This window comes from Pleurodeles waltl, chromosome 6 (genome assembly GCF_031143425.1).
Source record: "Pleurodeles waltl isolate 20211129_DDA chromosome 6, aPleWal1.hap1.20221129, whole genome shotgun sequence".
NCBI lineage: Eukaryota > Metazoa > Chordata > Amphibia > Caudata > Salamandridae > Pleurodeles > Pleurodeles waltl.
The window spans coordinates 1,367,671,905-1,367,693,757 of record NC_090445.1 but is presented as its reverse complement, the minus strand read 5'-3'; the positions used below and the strand labels follow the sequence as shown (position 1 = coordinate 1,367,693,757).

The following is a 21,853-nucleotide window of genomic DNA, read 5'->3' as shown; positions in this document are numbered from 1 at the left end:
TCACAACTGGCATCTCCATCCCGAGGGCTCAAGGCCTCTTTAAGCAGTGGGGAGAGACTTGGTTACATCTTTTCGCCCCTGCAGAGAGCGTACAATGTCCACAGTATTGCATGTTAGAGTTTCCAAGGCAGCACTGCAACACTTTTCGTCTCTGTACACCTTTCTGTCCATACCACTTCTGCCCAGAGTTGTCAAGAAGATCAAGAACAACCAGGCCCAAGTCATTTTTGTGCCACTGGATGGGCACAGAAAGTTTGGTATCCTGAGCATGACCATCCATCCTCTGACCAGGCTGCCCCTTTGGGAGAATCTTCGGTTGCACCAGCTGGGAAGGGTTCTCCATCCAAACCTGTCCAGTCTCTGCCTTCTTGCATGGAGATTGAGCAGCGACAGCTTTTGACCTTCCGCCTGAAGTCTGTAACGTGATCTTGGCAGCCAGGCGTCCCTCCTGTGGCATGGTGCACCAACACGTCTGTTTAACCCCCTTTCTGTCCCTCTCTCTGAGGTCCTATTGTTTATTGTTTCTCTGGCCCAGCTGGACTCAGCTATGGGCACTCTCAAAGGTTATCTGCTATTTCTGTGTTTTTTCGGTTACCTGATCAACCTTCTATGTTAAAGTCTCCCTTTGTTATTACGTTTCTTAACGGTCTTACTCGTATGTTTCCTCCATTCCTGTGCATTGTGCCCCAATGCGATTTGCATTTGGCTCTGGCATTCTTCATTTGCGCTCCTTGTGAGCCTTTCCACAATTGTCCTCTCAGGCTTCTCAAGTTGAAAACAGCCTTCCTTGTGGCCATTACATATGCCTGCAGGGTGAGTGAGCTGCAGGCATTGTCATCTAAGCCGTCCTACCTTTCCATCTAGGTAAAAGTTAAGAAACTAACATTAATGCAAAGAGGTGGTGCTTATATGTAGCTCCGCACTGTCACTTCTAGAGACCATGTAGCTTATTTTTCTGTAAAGTATACAAAAAATTGATGGATGGAATGCTTGAATTAATCTAATCCACTGGCAGTCACTTGGGCTGCATCCCAGTCCATCCACCGGTCTTCATCCACCATGCAACATCAATGTGGACCCAGCGATATGCAAATCACACTAGACCTTGCTTCAGTCGGAACAGTCCAGAACGAACTGCCAGGCCAGGTCCTCCCTGAACCGAAACACAAGCAATCCAGGAACCGTTTTGCCCTAGGTATGGGCTCATCAGCTGGGTACAGCTTGGTTCCAATTACACAGTATGCATGGGACCCACGTCTAGGCATACCCGTCCCATTTAGGGCAGCACACATGGTGAGTGAAAAACGAAGGATTGGGTTGCGGCCTGAGCGATCGATAGTGGCTGAGATTCATTCAAGCACTCCATCCATCACTTTGTGTTTTTTTTCTTCTCTGTCCTCTATTCGGGTTCTCTTTCCCACAGAAGCATGAAGAGTCCAAGGTCCTAATGCAATTAGGGAAAATGCCCCTCCCCCAGTTCGTCAAAAAAGAGGGGCATAGATAGTGATCCTCCCATATATCTGCACCTTCTGCCCCAGTGATAGCTAAATCTCCTGATTTCATGGTTAGCGAGTAAGACATTGTTAAAAGTATGCTGTACATATAGAATTAGACCAACATGAACTCCCTTAACCCCTTCCCCGCCACGGACGTAATGGTTACGTCCATGGCAGCGCCCGTGTGGCGCCATGGACGTAACCATTACGTCCTGAATGCTTCCCTCGGGAGAAGCGCTAGCGCTCCTCCCGAGGGCCGCCCCCCCACCCCCCTAGGTCAGGGCTGACCGGGGAATCACTTCCCCTTCCACCCCCGACCCCCCCCCCACACCCCTCCCCCCCGTGACGTCAGCGCGCGAGCGCACGCTGATTTGTCACAGGGGCCTCCCTAGTCGCGCTGGAAGCTCTGCTTCCAGCGCGATTGAAAAAGAAATGCAAAAGCATTTCTTTTTCAATCACTTGGGAGGCCCGGAGGGGCTTCAAAGGGAAGGAAAAGTATTTCCTTCCCTTTGAAGTCCCTCCGAGGGTTTCAAAAGCCGGATTGCTTGCAATCCGGCTTTTGAAACCCCACTAGACACCAGGGATTTTTTTTTTTTTCATTGAAATTGACCAAAGGGAGCGACCCCTTGGGCAAGGGTCGCTCCCAGGGGGGGCATTTTTTTGAAAAGGCCTTTTCTGCCCCCCCTGGGGGCAGATCGGCCTTACTAGGCCGATCTGCCCCCAGGGGGGGCAGAAACCTCTAGGCACCAGGGACCATTTTTCATTTTTTTTTTTTCATTTTTTTTTATTGAGGTAGGCAAGGGTCGCTCCCCTTGGGGGAAAATTATATTTTGGCCATTTCTGCCCCCCTTGGGGGCAGATTGGCCTATTTTGATGAGGCCAATCTGCCCCCAAGGGGGGTAGAAACCACTAGACACCAGGGTTTTTTTATTTTTTATTATTGATATTGACAAAAGGGAGCGACCCCTTGGGCAAGGGTCGCTCCCAGGGGGGGCATATTTTTGGGAAGGCCTTTTCTGCCCCCCCTGGGGGCAGATCGGCCTACTATTAGGCCGATCTGCCCCCAGGGGGGGCAGAAACCTCTAGGCACCAGGGACCATTTTTTTTTTTTTTGTTTCATATTTTTTTTTTTTGGTGGGGAGCGACCCCTTAGGCAAGGGTCGCTCCCCTTGGGGGAAAATTATATTTTGGCCATTTCTGCCTCCCTTGGGGGCAGATTGGCCTATTTTGATGAGGCCAATCTGCCCCCAAGGGGGGGTAGAAACCACTAGACACCAGGGAGTTTTTTCTTTGCGTGAATTTCACGCAAAGGGAGCGACCCCTTAGGCAAGGGTCGCTCCCTGGGGGGGAGGGCAATTTATTTTAGGCCATTTCTGCTCCCCCTGGGGGCAGATCGGCCTATTATTAGGCCGATCTGCCCCCAGGGGGGGAAGAAACCTCTAGGCGCCAGGGCAAATTTTTTTTGGGTGTTTTTTTTTTTGTTCTTTCTTTTTTTTAGAGATGGGGAGCGACCCATCAGGCAAGGGTCGCTCCCCTGGGGGGCAAATTGTATTTAGACCATTTCTGCCCCCCTGGGGGCAGATTGGCCGATTTTAGGTCAATCTGCCCCCAAGGGGGCAGAAACCACTAGGCACCGGGGATTTGTTTTTTGGCGCCAATGTCACGCAGGGGGAGCGACCCTGTAGGCAAGGGTCGCTCCCGGGGGGCGGGGGGTGGGGGTTGGGGGGGCAAATTTATTTTAGGCCATTTCTGCCCCCCCGGGGGACAGATCGGCCTATTATTAGGCCGAACTGCCCCCCGGGGGGGGGGCAGAACACTCTAGGCGCCAGGGCAATTTTTTTTTTTGTGTTTTTTTTTTTTTTGTTGTTTCTTTTTTTAGAGATGGGGAGCGACCCATCAGGCAAGGGTCGCTCCCCTGGGGGGGCAAATTGTATTTAGACCATTTCTGCCCCCCTGGGGGCAGATTGGCCAATTTTAGGTCAATCTGCCCCCAAGGGGGCAGAAACCACTAGGCACCGGGATTTGTTTTTTGGTGCCAATGTCACGCAGGGGGAGCGACCCCGTAGGCAAGGGTCGCTCCCGGGGGGGGGGGGGGGGGGGGGGTTGGGGGGGCAAATTTATTTTAGGGCATTTCTGCCCCTCCCCCCCCTGGGGCCGGCTGAGCTACAGGCCAAACACCACAGGTAGGCACCTTGCAAAAAACACCTCTGTTTTCTGTGAAAAAATATGTTGTGTCCACGTTGTGTTTTGGGCCATTTCCTTTTGTGGGCGCTAGGCCTACCCACAGAAGTGATGTACCATTTTTATCGAGAGACTTAGGGGAACGCTGGGTGGAAGGAAATTTGTGGCTCCTCTCAGATTCCAGAACTTTCTGTCACCGAAATGAGAGGAAAAAGTGTTTTTTGGGCCAAATTTTGATGTTTGCAAAGGATTCTGGGTAACATAACCTGGTCAGAGCCCCGCAAGTCACCCCATCTTGGATTCCCCTGGGTTTCTAGTTTTCAAAAATGCACTGGTTTGCTAGGTTTCCTCAGGTGTCGGCTGAGCTACAGGCCAAAATCCACAGGTAGGCACTGCTTTTTATAAAAAAATGTGATGTGTCCACGTTGTGTTTTGGGCCCTTTCCTTTCGTGGGCGCTAGTCCTACCCACACAAGTGATGTATCATTTTTATCGGGAGACTTGGGGGAACGCTGGGTAGAAGGAAATTTGTGGCTCCTCTCAGATTCCAGAACTTTCTGCCACAGAAATGTGAGTAACGTGTATTTTTAGCCAAATTTTGAGGTTTGCAAAGGATTCTGGGTAACAGAACCTGGTCCGAGCCCCGCAAGTCACCCCTCCTTGGATTCCCCTAGGTCTCTAGTTTTCAGAAATGCACAGGTTTGGTAGGTTTCCCTAGGTGCCGGCTGAGCTAGAGGCCAAAATCTACAGGTAGGCACTTCGCAAAAAACACCTCTGTTTTTTTCCAAAATTTAGGATGTGTCCACGTTGCGCTTTGGGGTGTTTCCTGTCGCCGGCGCTAGGCCTACCCACGCAAGTGAGGTATCATTTTTATCGGGAGACTTGGGGGAACGCTGGGTGGAAGGAAATTTGTAGCTCCTCTCAGATTCCAGAACTTTCTGCCACAGAAATGTGAGTAACATGTGTATTTTTAGCCAAATTTTGAGGTTTGCAAAGGATTCTGGGTAACAGAACCTGGTCCGAGCCCCGCAAGTCACCCCTCCTTGGATTCCCCTAGGTCTCTAGTTTTCAGAAATGCACAGGTTTGGTAGGTTTCCCTAGGTGCCGGCTGAGCTAGAGGCCAAAATCTACAGGTAGGCACTTCGCAAAAAACACCTCTGTTTTTTTCCAAAATTTAGGATGTGTCCACGTTGCGCTTTGGGGTGTTTCCTGTCGCCGGCGCTAGGCCTACCCACGCAAGTGAGGTATCATTTTTATCGGGAGACTTGGGGGAACGCTGGGTGGAAGGAAATTTGTAGCTCCTCTCAGATTCCAGAACTTTCTGCCACAGAAATGTGAGTAACATGTGTATTTTTAGCCAAATTTTGAGGCTTGCAAAGGATTCTGGGTAACAGAACCTGGTCCGAGCCCCGCAAGTCACCCCTCCTTGGATCCCCCTAGGTCTCTAGTTTTCAGAAATGCACAGGTTTGGTAGGTTTCCCTAGGTGGCGGCTGAGCTAGAGGCCAAAATCTACAGGTAGTCACTTTGCTAAAAACAGCTCTGTTTTCTGTGATATGTCCACGTTGTGTTTTGGGGCATATCCTGTCGCGGGCGCTAGGCCTACCCACACAAGTGAGGTATCATTTTTATCGGGAGACGTGGGGGAACGCTAGGTGGAAGGAAATTTGTGGCTCCTCTCAGATTCCAGAACTTTCTGCCACAGAAATGTGAGGAACATGTGTTTTTTTAGCCAAATTTTGAGGTTTGCAAAGGATTCTGGGTAACCGAACCTGGTCCGAGCCACACAAGTCACCCCTCCTTGGATTCCCCTAGGTCTCTAGTTTTCAGAAATGCACAGGTTTGGTAGGTTTCCCTAGGTGGCGGCTGAGCTAGAGGCCAAAATCTACAGGTAGTCACTTTGCTAAAAACAGCTCTGTTTTCTGTGATATGTCCACGTTGTGTTTTGGGGCATATCCTGTCGCGGGCGCTAGGCCTACCCACACAAGTGAGGTATCATTTTTATCGGGAGACGTGGGGGAACGCTGGGTGGAAGGAAATTTGTGGCTCCTCTCAGATTCCAGAACTTTCTGCCACAGAAATGTGAGGAACATGTGTTTTTTTAGCCAAATTTTGAGGTTTGCAAAGGATTCTGGGTAACAGAACCTGGTCCGAGCCCCTCAAGTCACCCCTCCTTGGATTCCCCTAGGTCTCTAGTTTTCAGAAATGCATAGGTTTGGTAGGTTTCCCTAGGTGGCGGCTGAGCTAGAGGCCAAAATCTACAGGTAGTCACTTTGCTAAAAACAGCTCTGTTTTCTGTGATATGTCCACGTTGTGTTTTGGGGCATATCCTGTCGCGGGCGCTAGGCCTACCCACACAAGTAAGGTATCATTTTTATCGGGAGACGTGGGGGAACGCTGGGTGGAAGGAAATTTGTGGCTCCTTTCAGATTCCAGAACTTTCTGCCACAGAAATGTGAGGAACATGTGTTTTTTTAGCCAAATTTTGAGGTTTGCAAAGGATTCTGGGTAACCGAACCTGGTCCGAGCCACACAAGTCACCCCTCCTTGGATTCCCCTAGGTCTCTAGTTTTCAGAAATGCACAGGTTTGGTAGGTTTCCCTAGGTGGCGGCTGAGCTAGAGGCCAAAATCTACAGGTAGTCACTTTGCTAAAAACAGCTCTGTTTTCTGTGATGTGCCCAGGTTGTGTTTTGGGGCATATCCTGTCGCGGACGCTAGGCCTACCCACACAAGTGAGGTATCATTTTTATCGGGAGACGTGGGGGAATGCTGGGTGGAAGGAAATTTGTCGCTCCTCTCAGATTCCAGAACTTTCTGCCACAGAAATGTGAGGAACATGTGTTTTTTTAGCCAAATTTTGAGGTTTGCAAAGGATTCTGGGTAACAGAACCTGGTCCGAGCCACACAAGTCACCCCTCCTTGGATTCCCCTAGGTCTCTAGTTTTCAGAAATGCACAGGTTTGGTAGGTTTCCCTAGGTGGCGGCTGAGCTAGAGGCCAAAATCTACAGGTAGTCACTTTGCTAAAAACAGCTCTGTTTTCTGTGATGTGTCCACGTTGTGTTTTGGGGCATATCCTGTCGCGGGCGCTAGGCCTACCCAAACAAGTGAGGTATCATTTTTATCGGGAGACTTGGGGGAACATAGAATAGCAAAACAAGTGTTATTGCCCCTTGTCTTTCTCTACATTTATTCCTTCCAAATATAGGGGTGTGTGTAAAAAAGACATCTATTTGAGAAATTCCATGTAATTCACGTGCTACTATGGTCGCCCCGGAATTCAGAGATGTGCAAATAACCACTGCTCCTCAACACCTTATCTTGTGCCCTTTTTGGAAATGCAAAGGTTTTCTTGATAGCTATTTTTTACTCCTTATATTTCAGCAAATGAATTACTGTATACCCGGTATAGAATGAAAACGCACTGCAGGGTGCAGCTCATTTATTGGCTCTGGGTTCCTCGGGTTCTTGATGAACCTACAAACCCTATATATCCCCGCAACCAGAGGAGTCCAGCAGACGTAACGGTATATTGCTTTCGATAATCTGACATTGCAGGGAAAAGTTACAGAGTAAAAAGTAGAGAAAAATTGATGTTTTTTTCACCTCAATTTCAATATTTTTCTTTTTCAGCTGTTATTTTCTGTAGGAAACCCTTGTAGGATCTACACAAATGACCCCTTGCTGAATTCAGAATTTTGTCTACTTTTCAGAAATGTTTAGGTTTCTGGGATCCAGCATTGGTTTCATGACCATTCCTGTCACTGACTGGAAGGAGGCTGAAAGCACAAAAAATTGCACAAATGGGGTATGCCCCAGTAAAATGCCAAAATTGTGTTGAAAAATTGGGTTTTCGGATTCACGTCTGCCTGTTCCTGAAAGCTGGGAAGCTGCTGAGTTTAGCACCGCAAACCCTTTGTTGATGCCATTTTCAGGGGAAAAACCACAAGCCTTCTTCTGCAGCCACTTTTTCCAATTTTTTTGAAAAAAACACAATTTTCCCTGTATTTTGGCCAATTTCTTGGCCTCTTTCAGGGGAACCCACAAAGTCTGGGTACCTCCAGAATCCCTAGGATGTTGGAAAAAAAGGACGCAAATTTGGCTTGGTTAGCTTATGTGGACAAAAAGTTATGCGGGCCTAAGCGCGAACTGCCCCAAATAGGCAAAAAAAGGCCTGGCACAGGAGGGGGAAAAGGCCTGGCAGCGAAGTGGTTAAACTCTTCAGAAAATGTACCATTGTCCGGTTAAATTAAGAGAATACCCCCTAAATGTGATAAAGGTAGGCTTAATGGTTTGTGTGAAAGTTTTGAAATTCGATATATATGAAGTCTGACATTTTGTAAGTACATAATCGAACCTGAGTATGAACCAGAATTAGAATAAATCATCCATGCGTACTTTAGGAATCTAAACTGATCCTTGAAAATAAACTCGCCGTAGTATTTCGAGACACCTTGCCTCGCCAAAATACTGTGTCTACTTTGGCTTCAGCGGCGCTCCCAAAGTAAGTGCATGGACGAGTTAGTGCTCCCACATTCTAAATCTCTGATCGCCCATATGCTAGCTTCTCTTGAGCTGACACATATTCTTGATAAATGTGGAGACTTAAGCAGTGTGCAGTGTACTGTTTTTGGCGGGAACACCTGCCTTCTCCTGGCTGCGTGAAAGAATCTGATGCTTTTCACCCGTTCTTGGAATTGCATTTGACCACCTTTGTCACTTGTGTTACATGAATGATTTATAGAACATCTGCCAGGAAAGAAAACGAATAGTGCGTACAAATGTTAGGTCATAAATTCTGCTGCTTCATCTGCACGTACAAATGTAATCACGCACTCCTTTTTTCCCCCTTTTGGGGCAGGCCTTCCAGCGCCAGGCCCTTTGTGTATTTTTTGCCATCTAGTTCAATCAGTCAATCAATTTGTAAAGTGCGCTACATACCTGTGAGGGTTTCAAGGCGCTGGGGTGGGGTAGCGGGTGAGGGGAAGGGGTGCTGCTACTGCTCGAAGAGCCAAGTCTTGAGGAGTTTTCATTGCGGTTTCAGTACACACACCCTCGAGTTTTTTGTTTTTTAGTATTATTTTTATTTTGATGGAGTCCTTGGAAAACAAATCGAGGTCAACGTCTGACCGAGCCGTCATGCTATGTCCCGTTTGCATTGTGCAGTTTCTTTGAAAGAGCTCATGCTGTGATTGGCAGCACGTTAGCCGAAAAAGGGCTGCTGCACTTGCAGCAAACCTTTCAATTCAGAGGACGGGCTGGCGTGGACTTTCCTTCGAAATGCACACAGCTCCATGCACCCCGCAAACTATTGATGGCCTGGGCCCAGCTCACCCATGCTAAAGGCCCGCACTGATGTCAAGGAAGGCCCCAGGTTTAAGTAGAGTCAGTCGGAGTTCACCAGACACAGCGCTTGGTTACGTGGGAATTTAAAACATTGTTCTTCCTTTAGTGGTAACATGTTGTGTTTATATACGAAAGAACTTTACGTCTGATTGGGTTAATTGATTCTCGTACCTAATTTGGTTTGTGCTAGTTTGAATAAACAGAATAACGTTTGGAAGGTGCATATTCACCAGGCACTTAAGCATTCAAGATACATCATAGTTTATTTTCGAAGTATGTCGCTGCTTTGCAATGCGTGTCGGAACTTGCTGCGTAGATGATAACATCTTAAAGACAACACGAAACTGACTAGATCTGATTCGTGCAAACCGAATAGCAGCAAGTTATAATGTCTCTTCTTTGCGACCCTTGGTCTCATTGATCATAAACGACCCTGTTCACAATCGAATTGTATAAAATGGTTGTGGATGTTTACACCTTTCAGCCCTTAAGAGGTACTATTTTGTTTTGTGAGGACAATAAAATGAGTGTTTCCCCTCATTGTTTGAGAAATCATAATGTTCTACACAGGAGAAAACATGTTTTACATGATCTCTCCTCATCCTATAACTGCCGCTAATGTATTTTTTTTTATAGAAGCCTAACATATTGCTCTAGCATCGAGAACTGGTGATATTATGAACTAGCGCAGCACTACACAGGTTATCCAGGATAAAATGATGAGCTCGCTCAGCCGGGATCCCAGCTTTTTTTATCCCGACAGTTCTCTCACCAGGCTGCACATACACATTACAGTCGCGCTGACTCCACGGTGATTTGCTTTCTGGTTTATTAAAAACATGATCAGTGTGGGAGGTCTCAATCATAGTTTTAAATCGATCAAGAAATGCTGCCTTGCATTGCTTTAAACGTGAACTACTGTAAGGAATTCTTCATGAGCTAAAATGAAAACCTTTTGGCCGTTCAGGTGGGTAGAATTTTAATTTGTGAAACGGTGTCAAAACAGTGCAGTAAATCATGTATGCTTAATGTACTTACGTGATTGATTTGTCCTCGGGGGTAAGAGCTGCTTTATACGCGAAACTCCTACAGTCTGCCCATTAAAACTATCATGAAGGGAAGGGCTCTGTGAGAAGCTTTTGCTCTGAAACGGTTCGGGAGGCGTTTGCTTCAAGTCGGGCTATTCATTTTAATTTTATATTTGTCTAGTTCTATGTTGTTCTTTGTAATCAAGCCATCCCACTCCCGAGTCTGATAATGATAGATCGCACACCAAAATAAAACTCTGAACTACTCTCTGCACATACTGTACGTTGGCTTTACATACTGTTCATCAGTGAACTGTCTTTGCAACAGTTACTTCCAATCCCCTTCATGTTGAGCTGAGTTTAGGACTGGGACCAGGAGGGGGCACCTGAGAAAGTCTGTTTCAGTGACCTAGGGCCAGATGAACAGCCATATGTTTTGCAACATGCAATATGTGATTTATTTGCGTGTCACAAATTGTGAGTCTCAAAACCAAATGTACAACAATGTCAATGACACTGTTTGCGGTTCCCAATGGGGTCGCAAATGACCTACCTCATCAATATTCATGAGGCAGGTCATAATTTGCGACCCCATTGGGAATGGCTGCACTCACATGGATGTTGGCCTGATGGAGACAGCAAACCACCATGTCTGTGACTGCTTTTTAAATAAAGCAATTTTTTTTAAATGCAGCCCATTTTCCCTAAGGGAAAATGGGATGCATTTCAAACAAAAAAATGAAAAGTTTTCTTTACATTTTTTTCAGAGTAGGCAGTGGTCCGTGGGACCACTACATTCCCAGAAAAAATATTTTTGCTTCCATTCGCAAAGGGGAAGGGATCCCGTGTGAACTCTTTACCATTTCCAAATGGGTTACCACCACAATTTTTGTCACAAAACAACCATTCATGCCACTGTGACTCGCAATTAGTAAGGGATGCTCTTTGAACGCCCCTTGCAAATTGCTAGTCGCAATCCCATTTTTGACAGTCGGTATTTACATTCTGGCTCGCAAAATAGGGATGGTACATTGGAAAAATCAATTTTGCGGTCACAAAAGGCAAAATTTGCCTCTTGCGACTGCAAAATTGCGTTATTCATCAGGCCCTTAGTTAATCAGTTAGTTATTCTGTACAGTTAGCATTTCATATTGTTTGAACAATAGAATCAAGATTTGTATACGTACTAGTGCAGCCTTACTACTTTTTGGTATTCACTACTAGTCCAATTAGTCCGCTTAGAAAACTGCATAGAGTGATGGTTTCCAAACCTACTGCTAGGAATGTCGGTGACCCTTCCCCAGACCTGCCAACTCATAGGGCTCCACCATATGCCACACAAGATCAGCTCCTTCCAAACTGTCACCAAGTGGAAAGCTGATATCTCATGGTGGCAGATAGTGTGACTTGGAACCCCCTATGGTGAGCATTTCAAACTCGCATTGTGTGTAAGGCTGAGCAGAGCTGAAGTTCATCAGGACTTTTCAACCTCCCCATGACATCCACAGCCTCAGTTTGTTTTTATAGGGGGGGGTTACAGTGGCTCCCAGGCAGTGTTATCTGCCCAAAGCCCCAACTCCACCTCCATGGCCACACCACCATAGAAGCATTTTCAGGCTTTAGGAGGTAAAGGACTTAAGGCTCTGCCCCTTATGTCCCTCATCTCCCACAGTATGTTTTTTTAGGTAGTTGACTGGTCTGCTTCCCCTAGGGACCTGTTCCTACTGTGCTGAGCTCTCCATAGCAGAGAAGTCCTCACTGGGGCAATGGACCTCCCCCCAACCTTTTTACAAAATCACACTTATTTCCATCAATCCGGAAAATACTTTTCCCAGTGGAGAAAGCCCCTTCCCTACACCCCCAAAAGCGTGTGGTGGTGGTGGGGCGAGGAGAGTGGTGTGATAGTGGTGGTTAGGGGTGATCCTTTCTCTTTCCCCCTTCTGAAAGGGGTGTTATCTCATCTCTTGGTTGGAGTAAATATCTGATGATTTCTAGGCTGGGAAAGGGCTGGTTCACAATTTGCAGTTGTCCACAAATGTACGTGTTTGTGGGCATTCCCAAACTTACAAGACAAACCATACCTTACACCACCCATTCCTCACCCCTTGCATAGGATTTATGAGTGTGAATTTCTCTGCCCTTTTAAAACCATTTCCAACCACCAGAAATCCCTTTGTGGATTCTTGGCAGGCCTGAAAATGTGAATTTCAGTTATAACCTCACATTTATGATAAATGTTATCCAAAGTCCCACAATATTAGTACAGAATGTAAAGAAGCTACTGGAGCCTGCTATAATTGAAATAAGAACATCTCATTCTTGGGTTCTAGAAAGATGTTCTGATCGGTTGCTAATATGTATATTGTAGCCGATAGTATGTAGTGGAGGCAGTCTAATAGTTGAGTAGAGTGTCCCTGCATTTTAAGAGCCTTGAAATTATGAATCAAAATGACACTGAAAGGTATGATATCAAACACATGATGCCCTGTTCTGACAAGTACAAATCCTGATTCTTATTTACCAGTCAAAAATCCAATTGAAATATCTTCCATATGTTTGGCCAAGTGTAGCTAACTTTCCATAATCACTTTGCTGGACATTTAACATGCACAGATGTTGTGTTTGCATGGGCAACAATCAGAATACATTTATGTGGGCTAGGGTGGCATGGGAGCGACTGCGAACCCTGCTCTAATAAGTATATTTAGGCATGGAACTAGGAGACTAGAAGTCTAATCTTGACCTCATTGAAATGTGTTGGTAATGTATGTGGAATTAAAAATCTGGGTATACCCTCCAGCACAATTACATTTTCGTTGAAAGGACCATTCCAGAGCCTTGCCATCAAAACCACCTTGTCTCCAGTTGTTTAGTTTGCAAGATGGGAAACTGCAACCAGAAGACCTAGTTTTTAATGGTAAAGTGACCAAATGGGGTGCTGTTTGTCAATCACGTGTTCACTACCTTTGAAAATACTAATTAATCAGATTTTTTTCACTCTCAACCTTCCTCCTTCTTGGTCTCTAAGAGGTGCATTCTTCCTTGATTGGGCGCTGACGTCCTAGATGAGTTTCTGCTGCTAATCCTGAAGGTGCTGAAGAAACTCAGGAGGGATTGAACACATTTGATTCTGCTGGGTATGAATTGGGGCAGGAGGGTCTGAGTACTCTGAACCTCTGACTCTGAGAATCTGCCCTCTACTTTGGCTTCTTCAAAAGCCTGTTTTGCCTATTTTGTCCCAGCAGCAAGACACATTGCTGCACCCGAACCTCCACAATCTACACCTGCATGTGTGGAGAATGAGCAGAACCAATAGAGGAGCTATGATCTACAGTCTGAGGTGGTTGACGTCATTTTGGCTCCTCTCCACACTTCCATCATATCATTTTATTTAGGCAGCTGGGCCATGTTTGTTGCCTGGTGTGAAGAAAAGCAGGTTGACCCCCCGTCACGCTAGAACTTCTGATATCCTTTAGTCATGTTATCTCTGGATCTACAGTGCGGGCACTATAGAAATGGTTACTTATTGGTCCTTTCAGACTTTATTCATTTGCCCGATGATTCCCCATTATTTAAATCTCCAGTAGTGATCTGTTTTTATAAAAGAGCTTGCACACTTGTTTACCCCTGCCCTTCGTTAGGCGCCGGTAGGACCTCAGTTTGGTTCTTGAAAGTGTGCTAGTTTCTAGCCTATTTGCAGTTGTGCTCTTGATTCTGAAAACCATGTCTCTCGTTGCCATTATTTCTGTATATTGCATCAGAGAGCTGCATGACTTGTCAGGTCAGCTTCTACGTACTTAATCTGATAGAGACTTCTATCCACAGATTCCTTATTTTAGAATTATCCCAGGCATCAGACTGCATTTGATTTTCTTTTTTTTTCGTGAGCAGTATCCCTGCGCACCAGTATGTGGCATTGTTCTGCTCTATATAGCTTTGTCTGCACTAGAAGTGACATTCGTGGTGCCTATATAGGCACCATCCCAGTGTGCTGACATAAGTTATTTTCTTTCCTTGCCAGTCAGCGCAGATCCAGAGACTAACATTTTTTGACTTTTTGTCAATGCTTTTTGAGGTTTTTCCTCCTGGTGTCAGCAAGGAAGGCCAGCTTCAAGCCCTGCGGTGCCTGTCATTGCTCGATGTCGGTGCCTTGTATGCCTCTGGTGCTTTAAGCCCGACCCTAAGGCTTGTGGCGATTGCCACACCATGAACCCAAAGACCTCGAGGGAGCAATCTCTTAAGCTCTTCACAGCTCGATGTGCAACGCCACAATGATCCAGATCACATTTGAGAGGAAGGTCCCAGGAGCGGTCGCAGAGCCCTAGATCTTTGTTGCACTTGAGGTCTTCAGGTCACTCCGGTAAGTTCCACAACCACAAAAAGTATTTGACGAGGTCTTCAATTTCGCCTCTTCCATTAGCCGACGAGACAAGATAGTGTAGCTTGTTAAGGCCTGGATTCGTGGTAGAGGAAGTGCCTGGGCCGCCGTCTCTGTGCTCCCTGATTTTTTGGGAGCTAGAGCAACCCCCATACAACTTCTTTGAGGCTATTCAACCCATATTTGGGTGGCCTGTTACCTCTGGCACGCCTTCAGACCCCGAGGTTTAGGAATGGGCCCTGATAGTTCCGCACAGACTACTCAGGCTTCTGTGCCAGTTGGGCCCCTAGGATCCAATCTTGGATCTGGATCGACGCTGGTCGTGCCATGTCGGCCTTCCCAAGCTCCAATGTCATCACTGCTGGTGGCACTGCCTCAGTCCTCATCCCAGACACTGAGCTGGAAGTGCATCACCTAAGAACGCCTAGGGCGCTGACAGGAGCCATGCCTTCCAAGCCGGAGCTTGAGCCTAGTTCCTATGGGCTAGGACTCTGGGAGGATTGGGAGGGTTCACAGAACCCTGTAGAATACCAGTCTTATGATTCCAACATGGGCTGGTGTGAGGATCTGGGTGAGGCCAGTGGACTGGACACTTCTACAGATACTGGCATGTTTTCTCCCCCTACCATGGCTATGGGGGAGGGAAACGTCTTTCGCTCTGGTGGTGGCAGAGGGCGGTCAAGGTCCTGGACCTTAACTTGCCCTTAGTTGAAGTCAAGACTAATTTCTTGACAGAGGTGCTACAACCAGGAGTGTCCTCCCTCAGAACCGCTACTCCTGTTCAAGGAGGCCCTCATGGACGTCCTTCTTTGGATGTGGTCCAAGCCCAAAACAGGAGCTCATGTGAATAGGATGATTGCCCGCTGGCACCCCCCGCTCCAAGGGACCCAAACCTTCTCACCCAACCCTCAAAATGCTCACACTGACTCAGGTCTTGCCTGTCCTGTACCCACCCAGGAGACTGGATGGTAGCATTGGACTTGCAGGAAGTATACTTTTAAATTCCATTCCTGCCTAGCCACAGGCGTTACCTGTGGTCCACGGTAGGCCTCCAGCACTTTAAGTTCATGGTGCTTCCCTTTGGCCTTACCCGCACCCCTTGGGTATTCACCAAGGTGATGCGGAGATCAAGGAGGTCAGTTTTCCCCTATCTCAATGTCTGGATGTTGAAAGCGGGCAGGCTGCCGTTACCCATCTCTAGACTACGGCAGACCTCTTTCACTCACTGGGGTTGACTACACATGTCCTGAAGTCACAACTGACTCCCTCTCAGACTCTCCCTTTCATTGGAGCTGTTCTGGACATGGTGCTTTTTCAGGCTAACCTCCCAAACTGTGGGTCCAGGATATTCAGGCCATGATACCGATGTTTCAACCTCTATCCTGCATTTTGATGAGACAGACTCGGAGGCTGCCTGGACCCACGGCCTCCTGCATCTTGCTGGTGATGGATGGCCACTGGCATATGCTGGCACAGCGGTGGGTCCTAAAGTTCCAGTGGGCGCAGCATCAGGGGAATCTCTGACATGGTTCAGATCTCAGAGGGAACTACAAACAATTTGTAGTGGTGGCTAACAAACTGCGATTGGGTCAGCAGCAGACCCCTCGCTCTTCCCAAACCAGATCTCGCAGTGGTGACAGATGTATCCCTTCTGGGATGGGGTGGCCATCTGGGAGATGTGGAGATCGGAGGACCCTGGTTTCTGGCGGAATCCAGACTCCAAATCAACATCTTGGAGCTCCATGCAATCTGACTGGCATTGAAAGCCTTCCTACCCTTCATCAGAGGAAGGCTAGGGCAGGTGTTCATGGACAACACCACTGCCTTATGGTACTGCACCAAACAGTGCTGGGTGAGGTTGTGGACCCTTTGCCAAGAGGCCCTGTCTCTCTGGACATGGCTGGAACACCAGGGTATTTTCCTGGTTTTTCAACACTTGACTGGCTCTCTATACCCCAGGGCTAACAAACTCAGCTGCAGATGCCTAGCAGATCAGGAATGGCATCTCCATCCAGAGGTACTACAGGGTCTGTTTCAGTAGTGGAGAGAGCCTTGGTTAGATCTGTTCGCCACTGCAGAGAACCTACAATGTCGGCAGTTATGCACACTGGAGTTTCCAAGGTGTCTCTCACGCTGAGACGTATTTTGTCTTGAATGGAGCGCAGGCCTCCTGGATGCCTTTCTGTCCATACCACTACAGCCCAGAGTTCTCAAGAAGATCAGGAATGACCGGGCCCACGTTACCTTTATGGCCTCAGACTGGGCCCAGAGAGCAGGGTCATGGATCCTGCAACCATGGCTGCCCCTTCGAGAGGATCATCTGTTGCAGCAGCAGTGGAGGGTTCTCCACCCGAACCTGTCAAGTCTTCTCCATTTTGCATGCATATTAAGCAGTGATAGTTGACAGCTTTCAACCTTCCTCCCGACGTCTCTGATGTTATCTTGGCAGCCAGGTTTCCCTCCACTAAGACGGTGTATGCCTGCCGTTGGCAAACAGTTGTGGCCTGGTATTCAGAAAAGCAAATTGATCCCCTTTCTGCCCCCTTTTCCAAGTTCTTTTTTTTTTCTTTCTCTCGCCCAGCAAGGCTCTGCTGTAGGGATTCCTATGGGCTCTATCTCTGCTTTTTTGCAGTTTTGTGATCAGTCATCCGTCTTTAAATCCCCTTTTTGTAAATAGGTTCTTGAAAGGTCTTTAACATATGTGCCCCCCTTCACCCTTTATTGTGCCTTAGTCGGACCTGAATCTTCTTTTGACATTTCTTATGTGGGCTCCTTTTGAGATGGTTCATAATTTCCCACTTAGGCTACTTACTATCAAGGCAGCCTTCCTCGTGGAGATAACATCTTTCCAGAGAGTCTGCAAGCTTCAGGCTTTATCAATCCAGGCCTCCTTACTTCACCATCTATCCTGAGAAACTGATGCTTCACACACAAGCCTCCTTTCTCTTGAAAATGGTCACTCCCTCTGAAGTATTGCAAGCTCATTCCAGCAGAGGTAAAGTTGCTACTGCTATTTTAGCCCACGGAGTTCTGGTCGTGGACATCTGCCACGCAACAATATGGGCCTCATTGCACACTGTTAGACAAGGCATCTTTGGCGTGGTCTCCCTGTCTTTTTTGCCACCGCTTCCATATGTTTTTACTGTGTGCTGGACTCTGTTTTTGCTGTTTTTGGTACTCTGGACACTTTACCACTGCTGACCAGTCCTAAAGTGCAGGTGCTCCTGTGTAAAGTGTATGTGTAATTGGCTTTTCCTTGATTGGCATATTTGACTTACTAGTAAGTCCCTAGTCAAGTGCACTAGAGGTACACAGGGCCTGTAAATTAAATGCTGCTAGTGGGCCTGCAGCACTGGTTGTGCTACCCACATTAGTAGCCCTGTAAACATGGCTCAGACCTGCCACCGCAGTGTCTGTGTGTGCAGTTTTAAACTGCAATTTGACTTGGCAAGTGTACCCACATGCCAGGCCTAAACCGTCCCTTTTTGTACATGCAAGGCACCACTAAGGTAGGCCCTAGGTAGCTCCAGGGGCAGGGTGCAGTGCATGTTAAAAGTGAGACCTGTAATGATGTGTTTTACGTGTCCTTACAGCAAAATACTACCAGATTCCGTTTTCACTGTTGCAAGGATGATCTCTCTCACAGGTTAACATGGGGGGCTGCCTTTAAATATCCTTAAAGTGCGGGTTCCCTTTGAGAGCAGATAGAAATGTGGAGTTTGGGGTCTCTGAACTCACAATTTAAAAATACTTATTTTTGTGAAGTTGGTTTTTAGATTGTTAGTTTGAAAATGCCACTTTTAGAAAACAGGCATTTTCTTGCTTAAACCATTCTGTGACTCTGCCTGTTGGCAGATTACCTGTCTGGGCCAGACTGACAGTTGGGCTGTTTGTGAATCTCATCTAGAGAGTGACACAAAGGGAGCTGGGGTGTAGCCTGCATATCCCAATGAGACACCTGAGCTAGAGTGGAGGGAGGAGTGGTCACTTAAACCTGAATGGGTTGTGCCTGCCCTCACACAATGTAGTCTCCAACCCCCTGATGTGTGTCTGGGTCCTGGCCTGGACAAGATAGGATCTTGTGAACAACAGAGACTTTACTTTGAAACGTTTGCTACTTCAAAGGCAGAAAGGGGTGTAAGTAGTGGACTCCAAACCCCAGACTTTAAATCACTTCTGGATTCAAGAGGAACCTCTGCCAAGGAGAAGTGCTACCCCTACCTGTGACTATGCTATCCTGCAGTTGCTGCTTCTGCCTGTGAATGGGGACAAAGACTGGACTTTGTTGTGCATTCTTGCTTGAGTAGAATCTCCAAGGGCTTGGACTGAGCTTGCCTCCTGTTTTGAAGTCTCAGGGCCATCAAAGACTAAATCTGTCAGCACCTAGACTCTGCTGAGACTCCTGCCTAGCCAAGTGGTGCCCCATCCAGACCCTGGGCCCTTGAAAGGTAAAGTTGTCAGAACAAGAACTGAAATTCACTCTCAGAACACCATGCAGGAAAACTTTCGAGACACCACCTGCAATGCGGCTGAAAAACGACACACCACCTGCTTCGCAGCAAGGATTGACGCTCCATCTGCATTGTGGCTGGGAGATTGATGCATCACAGCTGGAGAAACAACACAACACCCGCTTGCGGCTGCTGATAACGACGCAAACCCCCACACAGTGCGGTTTTCTGACACAGTGCAACTGGATTTCTCTCGCATTGTCGCTAGGCATCAAAGTCATTGTGAACCTGCGCAGATCTGAGGTGCCTTATCCGGAAATCGACGCATCGCTCTCTTGTGAGGGAGAAAATTATGCATTGCCTACCTGACCGGAGCAGAAACAAAAAACAGTCTCACTTGCGAGTAAGGAATCTACCCATCACTGACTTTCCCGACACACGCTCGCCTGTGCGGCTTTATTTTTGACGCCGACCAGGTACTTTGTGTAAAATCAACGTTTCCATTGATTTCTATGGAATAATACTCTTTTTCTTTTGAAAATTCATATTTTGATTTGTGTATGTTGGATTTTTGTCATTTTGGTCTTGTCTGATTTAGATGAATATTGCCTATTTTATCTAAACAAGTGTGGTGTAAATTTTGTAGTATTTTCACTGTATTACTGGTTGTGTTTGTACAAATACTTTACACATTGTCTCTGAGATAAGCCTGACTGCTTGTGCCAAACTACCAAGGGAGTGAGCAGGGTTTATCTTGAGTGTGTAACTTCATTGCCCTGAATAGAGTGAGGGTCCCTGCTTTGACAGAGTGCAAACTACCTTTTTCTTTTTGAGCCAGCCAGCACTGATCTGAAGAAAACTACCCGTCAGTCACTTTTTGACAGGTCTTTTTCAACTTTTTGTCAAGGATTTTTTGAGTGTTGACATTCCTGAGGAGTCTAGATGTTGTCACGTAAGGCCGGGTTCAAGCCCTGCTGATCCTGTCATCGGGCGATGTCAGTGATGGGATCTGCACCTCATGTGCTTGTGGTGTCTGGAGTGCGGCTACGACCCAAAGTCGTGCTCCGAGTGCTAGGCCATGAATCTGAAAGCTTTGAGGTAGCGGTCCCTAAAGCTCATTGTGACCCGGTGCTCAGCTCTGCATCGCTCCCGGTCTCAGTCAACACGAAGGTCCCGAGAGCGGTCACGAGCCCCCATTTTTTTATCGTCCCACTCCAAATCCTTGGGACGGTTGAGTAAGTCAAGGAACAAAAAGAAGTTGAAGTAGAGCAAGCATTCTTTGACTTATCCCTGTCAGTCGGCTGACGAGACGAGGGAGAAGGAACATCATCGTTCCAGGGCTCCGCCCTTGGAGCCTGCATCTGGGTCGGCTCCATGCCTCCCCGAGTTTCCAGGAGCCGGAGTGACCCCAGCCCAACTTGGTGAGTTTTATGAACCATGTGCCTCATATTGAGGCAGTCTGACTCTGCTGGAGCACCTTTGGGCCCTGCAGGTTCGGCAGGGGTCCCCTCGGGTCCGCACCGGCGGCTTTGGCCTCTCTCTGGGGGAAACTCAGGGATTCTTCACGTCCCTGGGTGCATTCCCTTCCACACGCCAGATAGGGATTTCAAGAGGCTGGATCAACTTGGGAAGAAGATGTTTTCTTCCTCCAGCCTGGCCTTGCGGTCAGTGAACACTGCATGCCTTTTGGGCCGTTACACTGATACTTTATGGAACACGGTTGCACAGGTCCTGCCACAGGTCCTGGAGGAGGCCCGTACCATTCTCTCCCAATCTATTGCTAATGGGAGAGATGCAGAGAATTTCACAATACAATGTGGGCTGTATACGACCGACTCACTAGGCATATCGCTTGCATCGACTGTGGCCTTGAGGCACCACACCTGGTTGAGGATGTCTGGCTTTTAGGGGGATGTCCCAGGCACCCTTATGGACATGCCCGTTGATGGCACCTGTATCTTTAGAGACAAAGCAGATTTGGCACTCAAGCGCTTTAAGGAGTCCCAGGCTATGGCCAGGTTCTTGGGCCTTGCAGCTGTCCATCTCCCCCCTCAGTCTGCTTTTCGCCCCTTTTGTGGCTATGGCAGGGGCGCCCACCCATGTCCGTTCCCTTCCAGCCACGGTGCAGTGCCTGCTGCCCAGCCTCTGTGTGGCCAAGGACGTGCGATCCAACGTTCTCATGGATCCGGGAGCCAGAGGTCTAGCCAGTCCACCACCCACCCCTCTGCAGCAGCCTTCACTCCTTCCGAGTCTGACGCTTCCTCACCAGAGACCAGTCGGAGGCAAGATTCGCAATCACCTGCCCAGTTGTCAGTTCATCACGTTAGACAGGTGAGTTTTGCAAGTAGTTTGAAAGGACTACTTCCTCCCCTTGGAGAGTACCTCTCCATCCATGCCACCATCCTACGATCGGATGACGGACCACCATCTGGCACTTCTCCATGAGGAGGTTATGGTTCTCGTGGCCAAGGGAGCCATAGAGAGGGTCCTTGTGGACAGAAGTAGGTTGTGGTTGTTATTCCTGCTACTTTCTGGTGCCCAGAAAGGACAAGGGCCTCCGCCCTATCCTAGACCTTCAGGCTCCCAATCTCTTCCTCACTCTGACTCAACTTCTATCTGTGCTGAACCCAGGACACTGGATGGTTGCATTGGACTTGCAGGACGCCTTTTTCCATATTCTCTTCCTGCCTGCCCACAGATGTTACTTGCGGTTCACGGTAGGCCACAAGCACTTTCAGTTTATCATGCTGTCTTTTGGCCTTACAGCGTCTCTTGGGTGTTCCAAAGGTGATTTCACTGTTCGCATGTCAGGTTTTCCAGTCTTCCCCTACCTCAATGACTGGCTGTTGAAGGGGGGCTTGCCCCAAGCTGTTGTCTCCCACCGCCAGACTACTGCGGACTTACTTAATTTGCTGGGGTTCACTATAAACGTGCGGAAGTCACACCTAAAATCCCTCTCAGGCGCTCCCTTTTATTG

General features: G+C 47.7%; 1 protein-coding gene across 4 annotated transcripts in view; it reads left to right on the top strand.

Moving 5' to 3' along the window:
• The window catches only part of PARG (poly(ADP-ribose) glycohydrolase), an 850,138-nt gene that overhangs the window by 806,863 nt on the left and 21,422 nt on the right, over positions 1 to 21,853 (top strand). The gene's annotated exons all lie outside the window — the stretch shown is intronic.